This window comes from Coffea arabica, chromosome 6c, assembly GCF_036785885.1.
Source record: "Coffea arabica cultivar ET-39 chromosome 6c, Coffea Arabica ET-39 HiFi, whole genome shotgun sequence".
Taxonomy (NCBI): domain Eukaryota; kingdom Viridiplantae; phylum Streptophyta; class Magnoliopsida; order Gentianales; family Rubiaceae; genus Coffea; species Coffea arabica.
This window is the reverse complement of record NC_092320.1, coordinates 24,632,716-24,652,751: the sequence shown is the minus strand read 5'-3', so window position 1 is coordinate 24,652,751 and position 20,036 is coordinate 24,632,716. Positions and strand designations below refer to the sequence as shown.

Sequence of the window (20,036 nt, the reverse complement as noted above, 5' to 3'; positions counted from 1 at the left end):
CAAGGAGGAGAAGGCAGAAAAGCTTGCAATTAAAATATATAAAAATGTACAGTAAAGCGAAATGAAAAGTAGAGGGAAAAAACTATAACAACATTATCAATCAGAATGAGCAAAAACAATTTAGAATGAAATGAGATGTCGTGAAACATAAAAGCATCATGCATGCAATGAACATAAGAAACAAAGATCAAAAATTAAAGAGCCATCATGGACATCAATTTTTAAGATGGAACATAGCAGATTTTTTTGCTGAAATAGTCGATGCAAGCGATAGTATAAAAGGCTGTTACCAAAAGACAGCCAAGAAAATAAGACGTACATGACATGGAAATTATAATGGTATAATATAATGGATAAAAGCATCAACAATACTGCTAAAAAAAAAAGCATGACCAAAAAAGCAAGCAATCTGTTATGAGAAAAAAGTATGCATGAGAGATATAAATGCATCATCATAAATAGGAGTAATAGCATATAACGATAAAAATGCATGTTTGATGAAGGTGTAAGAAGCAGAAAGACAAACGAGCTATTAATGCAATAAAAACGCTGATTGAGGAGATATATAAACGATGTAGGTAAAAGTAAACTAATTGTTAAATAGAAAGAAGGATTTATAGAAGAAAACTAAGAATCAAAGACTAACTTACCAGCTAGAAGTTGCAGGAAGAAAGACACAGCAAAATAGGGAAAAACAGGAGCGAGATGAAGTTGCAATATAACAAAAATGAAGAAGCTCAGCTATGAAAGATATTGCGACGGAAACAAGCGAAATAATGAGGCTGAATAAACGCGAAACTTGGCGGCAGCAGAGATCGGATGGATAGGAAAGTAGGAGGAATAAGAGTAAGTATATCATGAACGGTGATAGGGAAGCGTAAGTACCAAACAATCAAGTGGATGTATTTAATGCAGATTAGATAGTGAAAAGAACTGATGTGAAAAGAATATGAAAAAGTAGTACCAATGCAATTGGATGGATAACACGTGGCAAAAAAGCAGTCTGAATACCAAATGAGCACATGGGCACATAAAAAAGGATTAGACAATGAAAGAGCTCACAATATAAGAGACGCTTAAAGGTTTAGGCTTCAAGGGTTCTCAATACACGTGGGCAAGAGGTAGGAATCCTAATCATCGTATTTGTGAAAGGTTGGACAGGACTGTGGCTTCTCCTGAGTGGCACTCTCTCTTCCCAGCGTCCATGGTACATCATCTTTCCTCTTCTTGGTCGGACCATACTCCAATCTGCATCGCTATTAACTACAGTTTAAGTGCTTTCAACAATAAGAGAAGAAGGAGGAAGTCCCACAAAATTGAGTAGCTATGGATAGGTGATACGGAGTGTGAAAGAATATTGACTGAAAATTGGTATGGGTTGGTGTAGGAGATCCTATTGCTTCCTTGGTTTCCTGTGCACAGCAAGCTGTGGCCGCTTTATAGCCATGGGGAAGACGAAAGTTCAGAAATTTAAAGGCACGGATTAAAAAGGTCTCTAACAAGCTCAAAGCCGTTCAATTTAACTCCTCTCATCAAATAACAAAAGAGTTCCATATTAAAAAGGAGATTGACTCACTGTTGGAGCAAGAAGAACTTTATTGGAAGCAACGATCAAGAGTTTCTTGGCTAACAGAAGGTGACTGAAACACTTCTTATTTCCACCATAAAGCCAGCCAGCGAAGAATGAGAAATGCTATTGAGAGCCTTCAGCTGGATAGTGGAGAATGGCTAAGCACTGACGAACAAATTGAGCAACATATTTTGGGGTTTTATCAAAAACTTTTCTCTTCAGATGGTGAGGAGGTGGAGTTATATGCAAATATTATTGATCAAAAATTAAATGAGGAGCTGAAATTGGAGCTCATGAAGGAGTTTTCTAACCAAGAGATCATTGATGCGCTGGAGCAAATGCACCCATGGAAAGCAGCAGGACCTGACGGCCTTCTTGCTAGTTTTTACCAGAGATATTGGGGGATTGTTGGGAAAGTGGTGAAGGAAATGGCACTCTCAGTCCTTAATGGTGGTGCAAATTTAGGTAAATTGAATTTAACTAATATTGTGTTAATACCTAAAATCAAAAGCCCTTCTATGATATCTGACTACCGCCCTATCAATTTGTGCAATGTAGCATACAAATTGATCACAAAAACTTTGACCAATCGCTTGAAACGTGTGATGCCATATATTATTAGTGACAATCAAAGTGCCTTTGTTAAAGGATGATTGATTACGAATAATGTGATGGCAGCTATTGAGATGTTCCATTGGTTGGAGCATAGGAGCGAGCAACAAGATAGTTTTTTGGCATTAAAACTTGATATGAGTAAAGCATATGATCGTGTTGAATGGAAGTTTCTTGAATATATGTTACACGCTACTGGTTTTCCTAAAAAATGGTGCAATTTAATCATGAAGTGTGTACGCTCAGTTTCTTACTCAATTATTATTAATGGTGGTCATACAGATTTTTTTAAGCCGATGAGAGGATTGCATCAGGGCGATCCTCTCTCGCCTTACCTATTTATTTCGTGTACAGAAGGACTTTCGTCACTTATCCGAAAGATGGAGAGACAGGGCTTATGGAGTGGGATTAAAATGGGAAGAGAAGGTCCTTCAATTTCTTATCTGATATTTGTAGATGATAGTCTGTTCTTTGCTAAAGCTGATGAGAGGAGTATCCAAGCAATCATGGAGGTATTGCAGATTTATGGGAAAGCATCAGGACAAAAGGTGAACTTCAAAAATCTCGGCTATATTGCAATAGCAACATGCCTAAAGAAACACAAACAACTTTGTGGTCTGCTAGGAGTACAAGATGATGATGGGAAAGGGGTTTATTTGGGATTATCATATATGGTTGGTAGGTCCAAAATTGAGATTTTTGGTCTTGTTAAAGAAAGAGTTTGGAAAAAACTTAAAGGGTGGAAGGAAAAAACTTTAACGCAGGCTGGAAAGGAGGTGTTAATCGAGGCAGTGGCCTAGGCTATTCCCACTTATGTGATGTCTTGCTTCAAGCTCACAAAAACACTATGCGCTGACGTTAAATCTCTAATTCGAAACTTTTAGTGGCGTCAGAGAGGAAGGAAAAGAAAATGTGTTGGCTGAAATGGGAACAAATATGTAAATCAAAATCCGAAGGAGTTTTGGGTTTTAGAGATATAGAAGCCTTTAATCTTGCTTTATTAGCAAAACAAGGATGGAGGATAATTAAAAATCCTAATTCTTTTGCAGCCAGAGTTTTAAAGGCCAAATATTTTGCTAAGACAGATTTCATGAATACCAAATTAGGGAGCAATTCGTCTTATCTATGGAAGAGTTTATTAGAAGGAAGAAGCTTAGTGCAAAGAGGAATGGTATGGCGAGTGGGTGATGGTTCAAATATAAAGGTTTGGGATGATCCTTGGTTACCCTGTTCTCCATCCTTCCGGGTGTCACAATGCTCAAAAACTCTATGGCCAAACACTAGAGTATGTGACTTAATTGACAGCCATTCTGGTGGTTAGAGGCTGGACTTGCTTTACGCTCTATTCTTAAGTTATGAGATATAGATTATTCAGAAAATTCCTCTCTCCCCATGGTGGGCTAAGGATGAGATAGTATGGTATTATAATAAAAATGGGAATTTGACGTACAGTCAGCGTACCATTTAGCAAGGACCTTGCAGAGGTTGGAAGAAGATGGGGAGGGGGCATCATCCAGCAGTAATGAGAAGTCTTTCTGGCTTAAAATTTGGAACTTGAACATCCCTCCAAAGGTCAGAATCTTTGTATGGCGAGCATGCTCTGGTATTTTGCCTACGAGGCAGAATTTATCAGATAGGCTTAAGAAAGGTGTACTGAGCTGCAATTGGTGTGACTATGATCAAGAGACCGATAAGCATATATATTTTTTATTGTGTTTTTGCTCAGGAAGTCTGGTCGAGAATGGGGATGCTGAAAGCAATTTGCAAGCCTGCTGCATCAAACTTTAAGGACTGGTTTGACTGTTTCTTGAAGGTTCATGGTAAAGAAATAGCATAACTCATTGTGGTAACCATGTGGATGATTTGGAAAAGCAGGAACTAGGCATTATTCGCAGGCAAGGATCGGGATGCAACACAAGTGGGTGAATATGCTAAGGCTTTCTTGTGATGGCCCCATCTTTTCCTAGGGCATACCCTAGAAGTTAGCGGACCGCCCGCCTGGCTCTCGCCAGGAATCATTCACTAACATTAACTTCAGAGATAACATTTGATAAACTCTCATCAATCTTACATTAACTTTAGAGATAATATTGTGGTATACTAAAACCACACGTTCAAATCTTTTACTATGCCAAGTTTAATACAAAACTTCAGCCGTGGTATGATACTAGATAATTTACAATCACGAAGACTTCATGTTAACACCCTAAGCTCTCTCGTTTGTTTCCCGACCACCAACTCCTGTAAGGAAAACAAAACTAAAGGGTTGAGTTAAAACTCAGTGAGGTTTGCAGAACAAGTAACATTCAATAAACATTTGAACCGGTAAAATTAAGCAAGTAATGAACATTTCACTGTATAGTTACTTTCAAAAGGATACAAACTCTTTCTAGGAATCATTTCAACATCACTGTATAGTCATTGCAGTGTCGTGAGACATTCATTTCATTGTGATTGTACATGCATTTCAATATCATTGCACACTCCGCCCATTCACCTCCTTATGTCCTCTAAAACAATAAACAATCCCCTACATTCAATAATTAGTTCAATGATCTCCTAACTTCAGAGTAATACTCGAGTATACCGAAATATTTACCCAAAGCTTCCGTTCTATCCGACCAAGCCCTTTGCTAGCTCGAATAGTTTGTTGAACAAAGGATTTTGGGGCCCAGTTCAGCCAATACGGTAAAGTACACATACGGCTTATATTTATGCACACTTACAGTAACATTGAGTCAATTATCAACCTTCAAACTTAACTAAGTCAAGTGCGATAAAGTACACTCTCGACTTAGAGGGCGAAGGACAATTGAGATACACTTTACAATGAATCACTTAACAATATTTCATAATATGTACACTTATCACATAATTTCACTTAAGTAACCATAAACAGTTAAACACATAAATTCGGAAACACTCACCAAATTCCAAATAAATTACTCTCGAACCTGGGGTTGTTTTCTGGCTCACAGCTACCCCCTGAGATAAATTTATAACTCTAAAATGAAGATACAATTCATAGATAATCACTTATCATTTGTTACCTTATAATTTAAACTTATTAAAGTCAAGTTTTGGCTTTAAAATACGAGATATAATATATCCAACCTTTTCTTAAATTTTATCTCCAAACTTATCAACTTTATCATTTTAAACAAAAAATATACATATTCCAAGTTTATAGTCTTGTCTGTTTAAACCAAGATTATATCTTGCTCAATTCAATATTTAATGATTATGCCCTATGAACACTTCATTCGTTCCTTTTTAAACTAAACCGGATTCTAAGTTGTTTGTAGTTTAGATTTGGTTTGACAAAACCAGCCCCCTCAAGTTCTAAAGTCTTTAAAATGTTTATGAAGGCAAGATTAAGTGGTTAGAAGCCGTTTAATGTATATAGCTACAACTAGTTACCTTAGAGTTTCCAAAAATAACATAGAAAGCTTAACTAACCCTCATTTCAACCAACAAACCAAAATTCCAGCTGTATACTTCAAGTTTTCAATAAAACTTCACTCTTTTACTTGCTTATAGTTTTAAGTATTTCAATGTACTTTTGGTCTAGCATAGATCAAGGCAAGCAGCATCTATTTCCAGCAATCCATTCCATCAAACGTTAGTTTCTCCAACAATATAATAGTTTGGATCTCCGCTTTTCTTTACTAGTTTTAGCTAGAATTCCCTAAGGTTTTACCAGTCTTTCAAATGTTAAAAGTCAATAGGGTGCACATAAGAACAGGGACAGGATATTGTACAACGTCTCACTCAAGATGGCAGCCAATTATCATGAAATTTTCCAAATATCACATGAGAGTGACCATTAAACAAATTTCCAGCAACCTTACTTCAAAGTTTTTGGTAGAGTTTCTATCTTTTACTTGCCTAGGTCACCAAACACAATACACATTCTGTCCACCATGAATTAAGGTACATGACTCATAGTTTCAGCAAGTTAACCAAATTCCCCTACCAAAAACTGCCATCAGCTATCATGGCCTTCAAGTAGCTTCCTAGCAATATATCAGCCCAACATTTGGTTATTTTCTCAAATCTTTCCTTTCAATTTCATGTTCCAACTAAACAGGCAAATCATATTTATTAAGCTACAAAGTGGCCTTAAACAGAACGTAGAAAATTGGTAGCTAAACTCAAAGGAAAGACTGATCAAACTCTTCCCTCTCTCTCGGCCATGATGTAATTCAGAAGCTTGACTCACAGCTTTCCTCCTTATTTGCCTCAGTTTAACTCTACTCATAGTGCTAAACATAGTTACTAAACCACAAAGCAGCCTTGGCTATCATCTATGAAAGTTTATAGTGTTGGAAATTGGAAGAAAACTGGTCAAGAGTTGATTTCCTCCTTCTCAGCATCACCGCGGAATGCATCAGCTTTCTTTTGCCAAACTCAGCTAGTCCTTTCCTAAGTTTACTGGTTGCAAGGTACCTTTCAATTGCGACAAAAGATTACACGTATTTCATGTGTTTGCTAGTAAGTGTTTCCAGTATATCAAACAAGAAGTTGCACATTCTGCTTCATTTTCTCGACCACTCTTCCTGCAGTCACTGAACTTATTCTCCCTTCAACATTCGGTTTAGTTCCTACTCGTTTCTGTCTTTCTTGTTGAGGTTTAGAGGCATTATGACATGTTTCAACTCTATAAGTTAGTTTAGAAGCTAACGCGTTTGCAGGGAATATCTAAAATTTGCTATCTGTCCTTCTCAGTCGAAGCCAACAGGTTCAGGAGGTAGTAACGTTGCAACTCGTTTTTTTCCCCCTTTCGTTCCTCCTTAGTTTTCTATTCCAAATCATAGTACAGAGTGTTTTGATTCAACTACAATTTACCCTAAGCAAAACAGGGCAGTTCATGACCAGAATTTAGAAGAAAAATTGAACGAAAACTCAGGTCTGCGCAAAGCTGCAAAACCTAATGCATAGCAGCCTGCATCAGATTTCTTTCAGGCTCGCAGTTCCAATTTTCACAAGTTCCTATGGCTATATTTCACCTTATAAACTGAAGATAAATCTGTTACATGCACCTCTTAACATTATTATCCCGAGAAATGTTAATAACAGTGGCAAATTCCAGCTTTAAACTCAGTTTCAAACCAGAATTTTTCCTCGGTCAAAAATTCATTTCCATGCTAAAACTTAACATGCAGCTCATATATATCCAATTACACTAAATAAGCCGAGAATTTCAACAGAATCTTACCTCTTTTCCCCCAAAGTCCGCTAATTGCAAACTGCTCAAAACCTCTGCTTCGATTCCTCAATTCCTAGCACCAGATTCTCACTCCCCTTCTCCTTGCAATTATTGTTTTTCGATTATGGTTAGCAGGTGATGAAGCTAGCCAAATTTCTCTCCCTATCTCGCACTTTTGCTCACGGTTTTGAGGTTGGAGGAGGAAGAAAGCTTCACACTCTGTTTCTCTCTTTTGCTCCTCACGGTTTCTGCTATCAAATGAAACAGCCCACTCCTATTTGATTCCTCTCTTGGTTTTGGTCTCTGTTGAAGTCCAAAATGGGAGCACTTCCTTTCTCTCGGTCATTGTTTAACTCAGCAAATGTTCCACCGCCCAAACTGTCAGACAATTTCTACTCCTTTTCCTTTCCACCGCTTGAACTTAACAGACAGTTATCTAGCTTCCAGTAGGTTCTAATCCCTCCAAGTATTTCCTCTCTCGGTTCTTGTTTTGTGAAATTCTGATGACTTGCGTGGCTGCATGGTAGTTTATCCGAAATCCAAGGTTAATTTGGTCTTTTAGTTTATTATTTCATACAATCACTCCTAACTTAATTTGTATTTTCGTGGAAAATTTTCTTACGTTGATCTAGTCGATTATGACACATTTAGCTTTAAGAAAAACTTATTAGACATATACTTATTGAACTTCTAGTATATGTTACGTGTCTAGTAATATTTGCAAATGACATAAATTACTATATGCATACCATATATTTATTTAATTCATAAAATTTTTCTACACTATTCTAGGATATTTTCTAAATTCTCAATTTTATAGGGATTCAATTAGACATTTAATTTAACTATTTAATCATTATATGTTATATTTCTAATATCAAAGCAAATAAATAAAATAAAATAAATGCAAAGCATACACATAATTTTCTCGAGTTATCACATTTCTTACATGAGTATTGGAATATCCACAACAAGAAAGGAACACGACGACATATGGAGACTACCAAATGGGTTGCACCAGATGAGAGTTATCTGAAAATTAATGCGGATGGAGCCTTCTTTGAAGAAGCAGCTGGAGTTGGTGTGGTGGTCAGGAATCACTTGGGTCAAGTGGAGGCTGTAATGGCTGCACGGGTTAATGGAGCTCACAATGCAGAACGTGTGGAATGCTTGGCATTTCTTAGTGCTTTTTGGAAGAGACTTTGGAATCACACATTTTTTTGCTCGAAGGGGATGCTTTAAATATTATTCAAAGGATTAATAGCAATGAACCCGATTTGTCATTGATAGGTAATTTAATTCATGGCATCAGATCTATGCTGAATTCTTTTGATTTTGTTAAGGTTAGTTATGTAAGGAGGACCAAAAATGTTCCTGCCCTCATCATGTCAAAATTGTCGTTATCTCTTAAGAGAAGCAGGGTATGGTTTGTAAACTTCCCCAAGATTGTTACTGATGCTGCCCTTGACGATTTGCAATGAATAGAGGTTTTCTTTCAAAAAAGAGAGAGAGAGAGAGAGAGACGGTTAAAGAAAACAAAAAATTGTGACTACACAATTCTATAGAAACAACACACGCCATGGTAATAATTTATTAATTAAGGAATATTATCAAAGTAACATTTTTTAAATAGAGGGAAACTATCCTATATTTTTTCAAGCAAATATCCAATTAATTATCATTTTTATAGAGAATAAAAGCAACGCTGAAAACAAATATCGTGAAAGTAACATTTTTGAAATACAGGGAAATTATCTTACATTTTTTAGAACGAGAATGTAATTAATGATCACTTTACTGGCAAGCATTTTTTGTAAAACCAATATTTTTTATTTATTTATAGCCAAATATCTAACTAATTATCACTTTGTATTTGCTATATTTATTTATGTCACTCGGTCTTAAAATGTAAACTCTATAAGCTAATAATTTAATATAATTAACAAAAACTGTTCAACTAGGATTTTTATATGAATATAAGGTAATAAAAAGGAGCACAATTGATTTATAATTTATTGGGCAACCAAGGAATTTTTGTGCATTTATTTATTTTGGTGAGAAAATCAATATTTCTAGAGATGCAATTTTTTTGTGCATGTATTTATGTCATGCAGAAAATTCATATATATATTTTGCAGAAAATCGTATATGAAAAAATAAAAACGGAGACAATTAATATATCAAGATTCTAGACTCAAATTTTGCAAAAAATTCATATCCTATTATAAAAACGGACACAACCAATACATATATATTGTAGATTCATATGTAGATTTTTCGAGGGAAACAAAGGCAGAGGCATGTAAGGGTGTGCATAATTGAAAAATATCGATTTATCGACCGAATTCGAATAGAATTCGGAATGTCGAATTCAGTAATTCGGAATGGAAATCAAAATATCCGATTTCAAATTAAACGAAATCGGATCGAATTCGGTAACGGGATTTTTCAAATCGGAAATTCGGATTTCAAATTCACAATTCGAAATCGGAATCGAAAATCGGAATTCGGAATTCCTATTTCGATTTCAAATATGTTTTTCATATATATATATATAATATAACATTTATATTATTATAATAATTTTTATATTCTTGAATTTGGTGATTTGGAATTTCTATTTCGATTTCAAATTCATTTTCGTATATATATTTTTATATATATGTAATATAATATTTATGTAATAATAATAATAATAATAATAATAATTTTATATTTATGAATTCGGTGAAATCGGAATTTACTGAATTTCGAATTGAATTCGGAACGAATTTGAATTCGGAGTTGGTGAATTCGAAATCGAAATCGATCAAAAATTTTGATATCAAATTTGTGAAAAATTTCGATTTCAATATTTTGAATTATCGATTTCGATTCCGATTTACACCCTTAGAGGCATGACAGCCAAAGGCCACAAAGTACAAAATTGGAATATTAATTACAAAGAAACCAATATTAGAGAATCGAAATGTAAACGATCATAAAATCAGAAATGAGGACAGCAATACGATAAGATGTCAACTCCACAGCCAGGGAAAAGACACAAAGTCCAAAATCAGCACCCGAATTACACGAAACCAGGACAATTGACTGTAGATGAGGATTTGAGGCTTTATGTAGTTTAGGATAGGATAGGATTAGGATTCCTGTTCTGTACTAAAACCCGTTAACCTGCGTCACTTCCAGTTCTGTACTAAAACTCCGCCGCTAAAACCCTAAAAATCGATGGAAGGGAGTAGCAGCGAAGAACTCGCGATGTATAGAGCTCCAGAAGAATTTGAAGAAGTGAAAAAGGACCCTCTTATTGAACTCAATTTAAACGATTCAAAGGAGCTCTGGCTGATTCAATGGCCCGTTAATCAAGTAACCTTTTTTTTTTAATCCAATTACTTTTATTTCTGCTTTCGCTTATCATTTTCATTAGTTTTCTCATACTTTTAGCTCCATATATGCGGGATTGTCCAGTTGAGAGATCATTAATTTTTGTTAATGTGCAATCAATTGAAAATGATCAATTTTTAGAAGGGTTAATCACATTTTATCCCCTTAAAAAATACCTCATTTCTCAGTTTACCTCCTAACCTTTAATTTTGCTCACTTAACCCCCTTTAGGATAAAATTGCCCTTGCATTATTTTGACTTTTTATTTACCTTGTTTTCCTTTCTTTTATTTCTTTTTTTCTTTCTTCTTTATTTAATTCTTCCTCTTTCCTACAAAAGTTTTCACCTTAATGATTGAAATTAAAAAAGAGAAATTACAGAATTCTATCTTCTCCGTAAATGATTAAAAAAATATTCAACTCACTTTCCTAAAATACAATTTTTTTAGCCTTTCAATTCTTTTAATTTTGGATTTTCTTCTTTCCTTTCTAGTTTCTCATTTTATTCCCAAGAAAACATCTTAAGATGAAATTGTGACCTGATTAATAATCATCAAATTGAAATTTGTGACACGTGGCATCATACAAAAAATCAAAATTAGTTTTTGATGTTTTTTAAACCTTCACCCAGAAATATGCAACTACAAATTCAAAACAAAAAATTTCGTTGAAATGGAATTTCTATTGGGAAGGATGAAAGAGAAAAAAAAGAGAAACAGAAATAAAAGAAAGGAAAGCAATTTCAGCTTATGATATTTTCTTGAGAATAAAATGAGAAACTAGCACTACTACAAAAATGTCGTTTTATGACATTTAAAAGCGTTATTATAGCTCGATGTAATGACGTTTGATCTATAATGATGCTCTGCTAGAAACGTCGTCCATTCTAGCGTCACTGTAAGTTCATGACAGTTATACGAGTCCTAATTTGTAGTTCTATTGGCATTTATAAACGTTATTATTTATCGTTTTAATGACACTTTTAAATGACAAGAAATGCTAGAGAACATCTAAGGTTATATGAATTTAAAGTGATACTCAATGCCTGTCATATATTGGATCTATCATGATGCTTCTATTATGTAAGTACAATAAGATATTATGACACATTTTCCGTATAAGTAGAATGAAATATTATGACACTTTCATGGTGTAACTAGATCGGATTGTTCTGACACTTGTTAACAGGGAGAATTCTTAGTTTATGATGAAAAAAAAAGGCATTCTACAAGTGGGGCGGTTTTTGGAGATTGTTCTTGAAATGTGGTCTTCGGATTCCGCGAATGCGAGCACACGAGGTCTGTTTGGAAAAAAAAAAAAAAAAAGACCAGAAAAGTGAGTCAAAGAAGCAGAACGCAATATCGGAATCTTCAAAGAACAGCAAAACAAAGAAAACAGAGCAGGCCACCAAACTCCCGCCATAGCCTCCTCGCAATTGAAAAATCTGAGCTGAGTTCTGCGCATCGAAACATCCAAAGACCGGAGCTGGCCACCATTTGTCCTATTTTGTGCTGCCAAAACGCTGGACGGCAGAAATAGGAGGAATGGCGCCACACGGCTGAGCAGCGCCACCATCTCTGTTGTTCTGCTCCGCCGGAAGCCACGCCTCATTCTCTTTCTGCCTCGCTGAAGCAAGCCCTCCAGATTGCAGCCGGTTTTCAGAGCTTCTTCAACCACTAGATTGCCGACCCATTTGCGCCTTTGCCCACCCACTGCCGCTCCATTGCCGACCCAACATTTGCCAGCATTGCCGTCCCATTGCGACTGCCAAACAGCATAAAGGTGAGCTTTTTCCATTTGCAATGCCTCACTTATAGCACTTTAAGTTTAATTAATACTTGAATCCAACGGCAAGTTTAGATTTGTTGTGAAATTTGGGTTTAAATTTGATGTGGATTGTGCTTATTTTTGCAATTTTTGTGGTGGATTTGAGGATATACGTTACATTTTTCGAATTCTTGCAATTTTTCTGTTTCCAATTTGTTGTAGTTGCGCTAATTGTGTCCGTGTGGATAGTGGAGCTGGAAAAAGAAGGAAGTAGTTTTTTGACAAATATTGCAAAATAGTTTAAAGCTAAAACCCCTTTAAGGAAAAAGTCCATTTAATTGTTTCAACTATTTTTTAAAATTTTTTTAAAATTAGAATGAAATTTAAGTTAAACTTATTTTCTGTACATCTAACTCTAAAAAGAAAAGTGGTGCTAGTCTCATTTTATTGTCTACGGCGGATAGAGAGCTAGTGGTACTACGAACGGGTTGGTGTTCATGATTTTTCCGATAAGGCATAGGAAATGACTAAATGTACTAACATTGGACCAACTTGAAATAACGTTTTAAAAAAAGTCTATTTTTTTGTGTTGAAGAAGATAAAACAAAAAAAAAAGAAAAAAAGGGGCAAGTTCCATTTAAAATAGAAAATGGGTTCTAATTAAGGGAATTAAACATGAGATGCAAATGAGAAATGAATTTCTCTAGGGCAGCTATGGGTAAATCGTACATTAGAGTTGTACTCCTAGAGAAAATTTTAGAAAAATAAGGGCCTTGAACTAAAATGGAAAAATAAATTTTGCTAAAATTACAATATATGTTAGCGTGACCCAAAATTTGATGCCGAGCATTGAAGTTGTCTTGGATGCATTTCCGTTGCTTTAACAGTCTTAGCATACCATTTAATTATTTTTTGTATATATTTAGACACTATTGTCGTACTTTAACAAGTGTATATAAATATATTTGACAAATACTTATTTTTCACTAATGTAGTTATCAAAGTCATTTACAATAATTAGTACTTTAATACGCCCTGTATAAGTTGAAATGATAATAATTACAATAATTAGTACTTCAATATGTCTTGTGTAATTTAAAATTATAATAATTAATCATCTCTGACTATTTTAATGTACAAAATAATTCTCTAAAATGCTAAGCACATAGTAGACAAAACCTCTAATACTCAATGTGGGGGCAAGGGTTATGTACCAAATTTGGGTGGCAAGTGCCCACTTTTCAGTTTTTGTTTTTAAAATCTATTTTGCAACTATTATTTTTGGTCGAAACACTATCTACATTGGACATTGTATGTTTTGCAATTGGAGTTTAGAAATTTTATTGACATTATGTAGTTTATAGATTGGAGCTTTTGAATTTCATGGATATTTGGATTGTTTGACAGGGAGTTTTGGCCCATTTATAGGGGAGACTTTGTCGAATTTTTTGTAGAGTTTTCTTTGTGAGGGCAACTGACTATTACAAATACATGTCGCAACTTCTATTTTTTTAAATGGTTTTTTGTTGTAAATTATTTCTTCATATAGGTACATACAAGATTTGTGACACAAGCTTGGGAGGTTTAGAGGTTGGGGTTGGTACCTCTAAGATCCTGACCACAGAAATTGGCTAGATTCGAATTTGATACAAGTCATTCGGTAATATATTTTATATTACAACTTTTTTATTTTTGACATCGAATTGAAATAGTATGTTTTGTTAAACTTCTGGATGTATAAGAGGGCGTTAGAACACGTTAACAGATTTATTTTAAGTCGAATCGATGGATTTAAAGTTAAATCTAATCTTGTAGTCTATATTTACAATATATGCATGTCGAGGTTAGGGAAATAACAGATAATGCTGTCAAGTGGCCTTTGGATATAGCCAAAAAAATCTTATTGTGTTGTTGATGAAAATAGCATACGTATATGAACATAGATCTTGTATAGCTATATGGATGTGGAGCCCAAAAATTGATTAAATATTCTTCCAAATCGCATGTCAATCAACTCTCTTTTGCAATTCGTAGGCAGCTCATAGTTGTTAGGGTTCTAAATTATAGGGGACATATATATTATAGAGTGTGGTATTGACTGATTACAACTTAATATAAACCTTATTTGTATCATTGGTACAGTGAGTTTTAGCCTACTTATAGGGGAGACCTTGTCAATTTTTTTTTTAAATATCTTTGTCAGTTTTTGAATATTTATAGCAATTTCCGTAGGGGAGACTTTGCCGACATTTTTAAAAAGTTTTTGTAATCCTCGTTAACTAACTATTACTAATTGGGATGTAAATAACTTATATGAAATGGTTTGCATATTGAGCAGTTGTTGCTTCATATAGATGCATACAAGGTTGGTGACACAAGCTTGGGAGGCGTAGAGACCTGGGTTGGGAAGTCCGTCGTCCAAACCACAGAAGTCCATCTTTCGAATTCGATACAAGCCATTCGGTATTAATTTTTAGTTTACAACTACATATTATGGACGTCGAAACAATGAAATAGTATAGTTTGTTAAAACTCTTCCAAACCACGAAGGCGTTAATGAAATTAAATGGATTTATTTGAAGGCGAATTGATGGATTTAAAGTACTTTAATACGTCTTGTGCAATTTGAAATGACAGTAATTTGGATTGTTTGACAGGGAGTGTTAGCCTATTTATAGGGGAGATTCTGTCGAAATTTTAGTAGATCTTTTTTTGTGAGGACAACTGACTATTACAAATACATGTTGCAATTTCTATATTTTTAAGTGATTTTTGGTTGTAAATTATTTCTTCATCTAGGTACAACAAGGTTGGGATACAAGCTTGGGAGGTTGTGTTTGGTACCTCTAGAATGTAACCCACAGAAGTTGGCTACATTCGGATTTGATACAAGTCATTAGGTAATTTATTTTATATTACAACTATTGGATCTTTGCCGTCGAATTAAAATAGTATAGTTTGTTAAATTTTCTTTTAGTAGAAAAGGGCGTTAGAATATGAAATACGGATTTATTTTAAGGCGAATTGATGGATTTAAAGTACTTTAATACGTCTTGTGCAATTTGAAATGACAGTAATTTGGATTGTTTGACAGGGAGTTTTAGCCCATTTATAGGGGAGACTCTGTCGAAATTTTTGGAGATCTTTCTTTGTGAGGGCAACTGTCTATTACAAATACATGTTGCAACTTCTATATTTTTAAGTGATTTTTGGTTGTAAATTATTTCTTCATCTAGGTACAACAAGTTTGGGAGGTTGTGTTTGGTATCTCTAGAATCTAACCCACAGAAGTTGGCTACATTCGGATTTGATACAAGTCATTAGGTAATTTATTTTATATTACAACTATTGGATCTTTGCCGTCGAATTGAAATAGTATAGTTTGTTAAATTTTCTTTTAGTAGAAAAGGGCGTTAGAATATGAAATACGGATTTAGTTTAAGGCGCATTGATGGATTTAAAGTCAATGACCAACCTTATAGTATTTTTTGTAATTGGCAAAATCTATAATGCTAAAAAAGTGACAAAATCTGCTATAGGAAAAAACATTAATTTTGTAAGGTTCATTGCTAGAATATCACATCATTGTGAATGTGGATCTTGTTATGCGGTGTGAATGTGGAGCCCAAATATATATAACTTCCCGTACTTTTCTTATACTTGTACTTTGAAAATTATAGGATCTCTTGACAATATGTAGTGTGGCAAATGTCATTACAACTTCATATAAACCCTGTTTGGATTGGTTAGCAGGGAGTTTTAGTCTATTTTGTGGATTGGTTGGCAGGGAGTTTTAGTCTATTTTTAGGGGAGACTCTATCCAAATTTTCTAAAAATTTCGTTGGGAGTTTTAGGCTATTCATATCGTCATTTATAGCATACTTCATACTTGTTTTCAATTTTTTCATAAACATCTGGATCGAAATTAGTCTATTTAATAGTGCCAATTTCGACCTAGAGTTTACCCTCTTTCATTTGTTTGGACTCTTGGACTACTAATTCTAATTTATTGTCCTCAAAATAGGGATTCATTTCACAGGCATATCTGTAGAAAGACCTCTGCGGGTAAACCTATACTGGGGAGGAGAAATACATTACGAGAGTGACTTTGTTTGTTATTTGCCTCGTACTTCCAACCGGACATTCACTTTGAGGCATAGAATTGGATACGGGGAGTTGGTTGACAGGATTTATCACTATATGGGGGTCGATAAAGGGATGTTCAAGCTGAAATTATTTTTTCGTCAACCGTTGGAGAGTTCCAAATATATTGTTTCCGCAGTGGTGGATGATGAAACTCTTGATGTAATGTACGATCTTTGGATCGAAAGAGTTTCATACATGACGGAAATTTATATCGAGAAGGAAGAAATCGTCCAAATGCCTGTAGTTAATAGGGTATTCACTGGACCAATAGGTAATGTTAGTCTAATGATGTCGCTTGTACATGCATTCATGGATCCAACAAAGTTTAACTTCGGTTCTAGTTCAGTCGTTCCAGAGACTTCATCGGCATCTCACTATATGCATGATGATCGATTTATGGATTCATTAGAACCAAAACTCACATCAGGGTCCATGGGTGCTCAGGAATATTTTCATGGCCTGGATTCGATTCCAAGTTTTGGAGATCCAGGGCCATCATGCCATATTTCTCCACATGGAATCGAGTCTAACCCTGGTCAAGGTTGTCGCAGTTCAGCTGAAGATGATGTATATGCTAGTGGGTATGATAGGCTCCTTGCCTCTGAAGAAAATGATCCGGAATAAGATGATCCGGAAGTTGATGCGGAAGAGGTTGAAGAGTCGGAGTCGCAAGATGTATCTGGTAGTGACTCGGATGATGAGCATGAAGGTGGGGGTTTAAGAGTAAACATCAATACCCAACAACCCTTTGTTGGGTATCGGGTTGCCAACACAGAATGCGGAGATATCAGACGTAATAGCACAGCTGACAGCTCTGCATATGTTCCAAGAGGAATGACATTTTTCTCCGATCTTGGGAGCATAGATGATAATGATATAGAAGAGGAGGATGGATTGGAGCGTATTGTCACATTCAATGAAGAGAATAATAATATACGTCTCCATATGAGATTTGAGAGTAAGCAGCAGCTCAACCGGACAGTTAGGATGTGGTCCATCAATCACAATAGGGAGTTCAGAGTTATTGAGAGTAAGGGTAACATGTGGTTTGCTAAATACAAATCATCAATTGAAAGAACTCCTTCTACTTCAACCACGCCATCGTATCCACCATGCGACTGGTGTGTTAGAGCCATAAAGAAAAGGACTCATGGAATGTGGCAAATTACAAAATGGGTCAATGACCATAACTGTTTAGGCGACATGATTAGAAATAACAATACAAGCCTGACGGCTTCCGTTATTTCAAGGCACATACTCCGTAGCATTGAAGATGATCCTGGATTAAAGGTCAAGAACATACTAAGTTTCGTTAAAGAAAACTTGAAGGTTGATGTGTCTTACAAAAAAGTCTGGTATGCCAGACGTAAAGTAATTGAGTTTGTGTTTGGATCTTGGGAGGCGAATTTTGCCGAACTACCACAGTATCTCAATGTCTTGGTGCAATCCAATCCAGGCACCGTGATGGAGTGGTCGCATCATTCGGATAGTTCGGATCGAGTTAAGACTTTTAAGTATGTATTCAGGGCCTTTGGACTGGCTATTGAAGCATTCCACATGTGCAGGCCGATTATATGTGTTGATGGCACTCATTTGCATGGCGAATACAAGGGCAAACTCCTTCTGCCAATTGCTTATGCCATAGTGGATGAGGAGACGATTTCCAGTTGGTCGTAGTTCATGGAACAATTAAGATATAATATGGCACTTGATCGACATCCTATCTGTGTCATTTTCGATCGCCACAATGGTACCATCTATACCATGACACACTTTGACTATTGGGAGGAACCTTTGGCCTACCATAGGTTTTGCCTGCGTCATATTAGGAGCAATTTGATGACACACTTCAAAGGTTTACACCTTAAAAGATTGTGTCTTAAAAGGTTGTGTTGGGCAATGGGAAGGGCAAGACAATTGCGCAAGTGGCGGATATTCAAAAGAGAACTACGAAGCATGTTTCCAGATGCTTGGAATTATTTGTCTGCCATTAGTCCAAAAAAGTGGTGCCTAACACACGACGATGGCCATCGTTGGGGTATTCTAACTACCAACATATCCGAAAGTTATAATAACGTCTTGCGCGGGGCACGCCATTTGCCAATTAATGCATGCATTGACATGACATTCTATCGGACAGTTGCGTTATTTAAAACGAGAAGGGAAGATACTTCACATTGTCGCAATCCTTTTCTCCCAAAGATATGGCGGCGTTTTAAGAATGCTGAGCAGAAGGCAGGCGCCCACAGAGTCATTGAGTTCGATGGCCTATCGGACGTACACAAGGTTATCACAGGGCGGCATATCGATGGTAAAGGAGGCAATACGCAAACCGTCAAGTTTTTTGATAAGGCATGCTCTTGTGGAAAGTGACAGAATTACAGGCTTCCTTGTTCACACGCTTTGGCGGTGTGCAGGAATAGAGGTGACAATCCGGGATTGATTGCAGATCAGCAGTTTACCAAAATGAGGTGGACCGTGCAATATTAAGGAAAGTTTAACCCACTGCCGCATCAAGATACTTGGCTCCATCCTGGATGGGAGTTGCAGGCAGACAGGAGCAAGTTTGTTACACGTCGGGTAGGGCGGGTTCGAGGTAGTAGAATTCGGAATGAGATGGATGAAAGGGATCCAGACGAACCAAGAAGATGTCGAAATTGTCATCAGACGGGTCACAATAGAAGAAATTGTCCGAATTATAGGTCTTGATTTGATTGAATTCCTAGAAATTGAAAACTCATGTCAGTGCACTCCAGTTTGGCGTAGGGTTCATTCTAGTTCATTTGTGTTCGATTCATGAATTATTTTAAACAATTACATTAGTGACTTTCATTGTTCATTTGTCAAATGCATGCTTCGTTCTTGACTATGATAAGTATTGAATTAACCAGTTTAAACGTGCAGCCCAACAGTTTTATTCATTTATCGCTACATCCCTTATCCATTGATTTGTTGATATATTTGTTAAAGGAATGCTCGGATGGTGTGTTATATGTGTTAATGCTCTTGCATATGCATGATATGGTATTTTGATATTTGATTGACAGGGAGTTATGGCCGCTTTATAGGGGAGACTCTGTCAAATTTTTTTTTTAACTTTTAAAATATGACTACAAATAGATTGTTGCAGTATATGAATACATAGAGGGATAACAAATATTTTTCAAAAAAAAAAAAACTGATTAGCATAGAGTTTTAGTCGATTTATAAGGGATATATGGTCAAAATTTTCTCAAAAAAAAAGTCTTGAACGCGATTTATAGGTCAAAATTATATACACAAACTTTTGGGAAGTACTTATGCATAACTATTGAATTTAATCGATGCAGATATTTGTTTGGGATTATGGCCG

The 20,036-nt window shown here is 35.7% G+C and overlaps 1 long non-coding RNA gene across 2 annotated transcripts; it reads right to left on the bottom strand.

Annotated features, from left to right (window-relative positions):
- Window positions 1-4,228: 4,228 nt before the first annotated feature.
- On the bottom strand, window positions 4,229-7,865 carry LOC140008573 (uncharacterized). 2 transcript variants are annotated; one of them, XR_011816072.1, is made up of 3 exons: window positions 7,401-7,859; window positions 5,110-5,167; window positions 4,229-4,423 (listed from the first exon to the last, which is right to left on the bottom strand). It is a non-coding gene; the product is annotated as an uncharacterized lncRNA (long non-coding RNA). The 2 variants fall into 2 exon arrangements; XR_011816071.1 differs by lacking the exon at window positions 5,110-5,167 and having other exon boundaries at window positions 7,401-7,865.
- Between the last annotated feature and the right edge of the window lie 12,171 nt (window positions 7,866-20,036).